This window comes from Emydura macquarii, unplaced genomic scaffold, assembly GCF_026122565.2.
Source record: "Emydura macquarii macquarii isolate MOO-44397 ecotype Brisbane River unplaced genomic scaffold, CSIRO-AGI_Emac_v2 contig_1146, whole genome shotgun sequence".
NCBI classification, from domain to species: domain Eukaryota; kingdom Metazoa; phylum Chordata; order Testudines; family Chelidae; genus Emydura; species Emydura macquarii.
In genome coordinates, this window is record NW_027131283.1 from 21,678,410 (window position 1) to 21,685,089 (window position 6,680).

Here is a 6,680-nt window from a genome sequence, read left to right on the forward strand (position 1 = left end):
TTTAAAAATTGCATATGTTGACAGCTCTTTAATTCATATGACCACTGATCTTTCAAGTGGAATTATAAAACAAACATAGGATATAACCCTAGTTCTACTGAAGTCAACTGCAAAACTCCCAGTAACTTTAATGGAGCCAGGATTTCACACAATCTTTTATCTCTGGGGACCTAGTTTAAATTCTGGTTATGTCACAGTGAAAATTATCATGGTGAATCCTTCCCATCACTAAACCTCCACACACTTTGATATAATTGCTAGTCTCTGCTCACAAAATACAAGAAATAGATTAGCAGGGTTGTTAGTGGTCAGAAACTGGTTAAATTGGCACTGCTGTCTGAGGAAGCTTGCACAGCACTCATCTGTATTATGCTTCCCCTAAAACAGGGTTATTGTAATATCACTCACTTTCAGATAGAGATGTGATGAATATATTTTGTAATCAGTTGGTGCATGCCATTTTATATGTATGTATATTCTGAATAGTACTCCAAGAAAAAGTATGATTGTAAAACAGGTACATAACCAGTGTTGGGTGTTTTAAAATTCATTTTACTATCTCCAAAGTATGTACAAAAGTCCACAAAATGCAGCCTGATTCATAGATTGATCCTGCAAAGTGCTGAATGGGGAATGTTCCGCATTGTGGAGGACTGCACTCTTAAAAATCAACCATCTCAAATGTGATGACTTACTCAAGCCATTTTTGCCTATCACAAGAGGCCTGACCTGGCTGAGGCCTCAGGGTGCTACTACAATTAAAACGTTAAATAAAATATTGAAACATTTTGAATTAAACTTTATTTTTTTAGTTCTCAGATTATTTAAAAATAGCATGCCATAAAAATCTCTACATGTCATCCCTCTCCAGTAGGAGCTAATCTCTTTCCTTCAGTAAGAAAAATACATATTTTTCTTAATTAATTAATCACAAACACTGAGATTGTCATTTTCATAATTTTGCAACTAGTTATGATATAACATTATCTAAAATAGCTGTTGTACATTTCATCATGATAATTATTTTGATTGTAATCTGTAAAACAATTTGCAAGTAGTTTGGGTTACATAAAATAGTATTATTTCTTTACCATTCAAAATTTGTGTGTCTAATGAATGACATCACTTGATTGTTTGGCCTTCATATAATTTTAGATTCATTTGAATTAGGGGATTTTTTAAATTTTAGTTGTTGTTTATATGGGTGATAATAGTTTTGACATATTTGTTTATTTCCCTTGTCTTCTTTCCATAACAAAGCCAGCCTCCTGCATATGGTATCCCAGTCTAAAAATCGCACCTGTTTAACTAAAAGTGTATCGATTTAAGCCTGATTGATATCAGATTAGCTACCACTGATAAATTTACAGGCACAAGCTAAAACAATAAAACCAGTTTTAAACTGATCTAAAGATGTCTACACCGAGGTTTTCACTAAATTGATTTTTCAACTGATTCAGATAAATCAGTGCAACTCCTGTATTTAGAGAATCCCTAAATGACTTTTGGAAAAGGGACAACAAGAAAATTGGTGTTGACTGTTATTGTCCTTTTGAGGAGAATGGAACACCAGTGCTCTTGGCCAACTGTAAATACCCTAGAACTATTTGAGCATGTTACTGAGTGCCAGGGTGGGGCCGAGGTGTGTTGTGACTGACTTCACCTGCAATGCCCTGGAAGTCAGTAATCCACAAACCTCACTAATCTGCATTACTTCCCCGCATTACTATGGATTAGTGAAGTTTTACTATATCATACAGCATATTCTGCAGAGCATAGGGGATTTAGCACATGGGGAGCTCTATTGAGCAGAGCTCAATTTGCATCAAGAATAAACGTACTCATCAGACCTGTGGTGCCAATAGAAAAATAAAAACACACTATAGTTGTGTAGAGGTATTTTGGGAAGAGCTACTAATACAAGGGGAAAGGGCTGCTGCAGTTCACCCCAGGGATGGGGTAATAAATTAGTCTCTCCCTTACAGAGAGACAGATACACATATACTCTGTGATGCTCCCCAGGATACCCTGGGTTGTGAGGCACCTCATTGCCACCTACTTTTAGTGTGAGGAATTCTTGACTGTGCCTGCTGTGGGTAATCTCCCTGAAACCATCAGCCTCTGGTAACACAAGCACTGCCTTCCAGAGCTCCACAGGCCTTGCTCTCTCTGTACAGGTCAGCAAGGCACACACCAACTTCCGAATCCTCTGAGTGTTCGCTGTGGTGTCCAGCCCTTTATCCCCTGAACACTCACAGAATTACCAGCTCTGCTGTTCCCAAAGGAACAGTACACACCAACTTGCAAGATTTAGCTCAGGACCAGCACTTTGCTTAATACACAGCACTTAGATATATTTATAGTGAAAACAAGAATAAAGAACAGAGATTCAAGTGCAAGTGAATAAGAATATTGGAAACAAATGGCTAAAAATTAAACTTAACAATTAATCTAAAGAAGATTGTCTCACCCAAAGTTCTTGCCAGCATTTTCAATGAAGCCTCACTGAGACCCCTCATTCATGAAAAAAACTCATTGTCTCTTTACTTCCTAGGTGAAGGATCACAGGGTGTTTTCTTTGTCCCCCTCTATTTACTTCTTCCTCTTACTTTTCTCTCTCTAAAGTTTTCATAATCTTTTATTAGCATTTGGTTCAGACTGGTGAGAAGAGACTCGTTGTCTCTTTGTACTTAATTTACATGTAAACAGCCAGAGAGTCCTCACCATTGATCATGGACTGTGACCTAGCGGAGGTATCGATGCTGCGGGGAGGCACCGTGGTGGGATCCCCACCGAGAATTGCATGCACCTCATCATAAAACCGGCATTTTTTGAGCGAGAAGCCAGAATGGCTGTTAGCTTCCCTGGCTTTCTGATATGACTGGTGCAGCTCCTTGATCTTCACATGGCACTGCTGAGCTTCCCTTTTGTGTGCTTTCTCCGGCATGCCCTGGGATATCTTCCCATAAATGTCCAGATTCCTTTTGCTGGCTCTGAGCTGAGCCAGAACGGACTCCTCGCCCCACAGCCCGATGAGATCTAAGACCTCTGGTCAACTCCATGCTGGAGCACATTTGGGCTTTGCAGTAGCCATGTGGAGAACAGTGACAAAGCTCTCTCCATGCTGGCAGCACAGGAAGTGAAAATTCAAATCTTCCCGGGGCTTGAGGGGAGGGGACTTTTCCTGCTAGCGTGACCACTGAGCAGCACAACGCGACTGTCCAGAGCGGTCAAAATGGGGCATTGTGGGATACATTCCGGAGGTCAATTAATTCAATTTAAGTTCCTTTGTGTCTACATTGACACTAAATTGATTTAACAAATTCAAATTAGGTGCTACGCCACTTGCAAAGGTGTCTTATTAAGTCAATTTTAGAGACACCTTAATTCGATTTAACAGTGGTGTCAGTGTAGCCACAGGTGTAAGTAAGTCGACTTAAGTGACTTTAAGTCAACCTAAATCGCCAGTGTAGACCAGGCCTTAGACTCACAGATTTCAAGACCAGAAGGGACCATTATGATTATTTAGTCTGATCTCTTGCACAACACAAGCCACAGAACCTCACCTGCCCATTCCGGTAATAAGCCTATAACCTCTGGCTGAGCTGCTGAAATTCTCAAACCTTGATATAAAGACTTCAAGTTACAGAGAATCCTCCATTTGTTATAGTTCAAACCATCCAGTGACCTATGCCCCACACTACAGAAAAAGATAATCTGTTGATCTGGCATCTTTCAGCCTCACACACATTATGCCCAGCCCTCTTGTACATGTGTGTTCTCAATTAATTGTTTTTTAAACTTATCTTACAAAACATGTAAGTCTGAATATTTTATATTTGTGTGAATTAAAAAAAGGCTACAAAGAACAATATAATAAACCTTATTATAAATAACATATTAGCAAATGAAAATGTATCAAATTAAAAGCCCCAAATTCAGTCCCATACCTTCCAGAGTATCTCTGGATAAGTATTAATGTTCTAATGGAATACATTTATTCCTACTTTAGTCCATACAATAGAAGGTACAGATTCCTTTGTCTATTATTTTCATGCTACTGACAATGCCAGTCCCACTATTCTCCGATGTCTCTTTAACTTCCCTTCTAAAATATTTAAGATGCAAGCATATCAAGTCTTGTTAATTTAATTTAGCTGCTCTGTTCACATTTGGAGCCGAGCAGCTGAGGAGCTAGGAAGAAGTGTTGCTATTGAATAATGCCAGCCTACTTTGATCCTTAACTGTCTCAGCCATTTCTCTTTCTCTCTCTTTATTTATTTTTGCCAGTATTATGTCTGATTGCTATATTAAAGTTGGAATAGATGGGTATGTTCAGAAAGAAATGGAATGGAAGATGTGTATTTGAGAGGCAGTATGGAATTTATTTAGGGACCTTGATGTGAATGAGAGTTTTGACATTGAATTTAATAGGACCAGAAATCAGCTACCATCACAGTACAATAATCAGCACTTTGTTATTAAAATTTTCTTAGAACACTGATTGAGTGTAAATATAGAAAGATCAGAAGGCTGTAGAAGAACAGTATAAACTATTGACCTTGGGTAACCAAGGGCATGCATAATAATTGAGACTGCTGCAGGACAGGAACTGTGCCTTCTTTTTTGTTTGGAAAGTGTCTGGCATACTGTGGGCTTCCTTAGAAATAATATTACTACACCTCCAGCTTCAAGTATTGTAATATAATCCTACTATTTTAAAGCCTGGGGTAAAAATATAATGACATCACCCTTAGACCAGTTAATATTTTTCTAAGTATCTATACACATTTAAAGAAGGTGAACATATATGAATCCAATACATAACTATCTGGTTTTTATAAGACTAAAACAATCCCTTTATACATGGGAAACTCTGGATGCCAGCAGTTTTGGGGAAAAAAACAGACTAGTTATTTCGGTGCCTACTTTTGAGCCTAAATTTAGGCTTTTATGTTATATCTTAACCTACATATTATATGGAATAGATACATATAAACATACATGAAAATATAGGGCCCAAATCTCTCACCAGTGGGACAGGTATAATTCAATTTAAGTTAATGGAGTTATACTGGTGAAATCAGAAGTAAGTCAGAGGAGAACCAGGACTATTGCATTTGAAACAACTTCTCAATTATGAGACCAATTACAAGAAACATGTTACAGTACAGTTTAGTTTTACACAGTGTCCTTCATACACATTACTACCAAACATTTTAGAGAAAGAATTCATCATAAACTAATGAGCTGAGTTTTAATAGCTGAGGCAGTGATTCAGAATGTAGGAGGAAGGAGATTTTGAGACAGATGAAATAAGGGAAGGAAGAAAAGAGCAACATATCCGACAGCAATATAATGACTGTTGCAATAAAGGTACACTTAAATGTACAACTCCAAAATCTATTGCACTATTGACAGGTCATTGTTATTCCATTGTAATAAATGTCTATCTACACAGGTACTTATGTGGCCCTTATCACATTAGTATGAATACCTCACAGTTATTTAAAATTGCATCAACACTAACAATCTCTCCATCTACCTTTCTAACCTGCAGGAAATAAAGGTTTCTTTTTTAGTCTGTTTTTTATTTTTGTGCATAAGTGTGCAAGAAATCTGAGTAAAAAAGATGAATTTCACATTGCTCTCTGGGGCCCAGCTTCATAAAAGCATTTAGGCCCCTAACTGGCCCTTTAGGCACCTACATCCAACATTTAGGCACCACTGGCATTCTTAAAAATCACCGTTCAGATGCTGCCTAAACCGATAGATGCCTAAGTTTCTGCTAGATGGCATTCACAAAGCATCCAAAGCACTGGTGCTTCTCCACAGCTAACAAGTTGCTTGAAGCCCTAGTAGAAGTGAAAACCCCAGCATTCTCAAAGCAGAGTTCTCAAATGAAGTGGGAGGACACAGAACTTGCGAACAGGCCCTAATCCTGTAGGTGTGCTTTGTCAGTCCACACAGCAGGAGGGCTGGATGCTGACCACTGAGAGGTGACACATGTACCTGCTAGAGACAGTATATGATTACAGAATACCAAATATCCTACTGGTTAGGGCACCCATCGGGGACGTAGGCACCCCCAGCACTTACTGATTTGGAGCAAGAACTTGAACCCAGGTCTCCCACACCCTAGGTAAGTTCAATAGCTATTGACTATCCTGCGGAAGGTTTTCCTCAGTCTCTCCTCTTGGAGCTGTTTCACTTTGAACAAATAATTATTGGAACAGGGACTTGAACCTGAGTAGCCTATATCTTAGATGAGCTTGCTAACCACAGAGCTACAGAGTTTTGCTCGCTTCTCCTGACTATTTCATTATTTATACACCATGGAACAGCACCAGCAGACACATTTGAGCATACCCAACAGCCCAGAGGTCAGAACACGTCCCTCGCAAATAGGAAGCCTGTGGGTCAAGCTCTTGCTCCAAATCCAGGCAGAGCAGGGATTTGAATCTGGGACCCCCACATCTAAGATGAGTGCAATAAGCTATTAGCTGTCTATCTTTCTCCTAAGAAAGGGCTAACCTGGCTTAGGCACCTAATTCTGGGAGAGAGCTCATGGCTGAGAATGCTGAGCAGACGGAAGTACCTATCTCTGTCCCATCAGTCCAACATTCAAGGCCCAGTTTAGGTGCCTAAATATCTTTAGGGCTTAAGCCCTGCCACTTTCC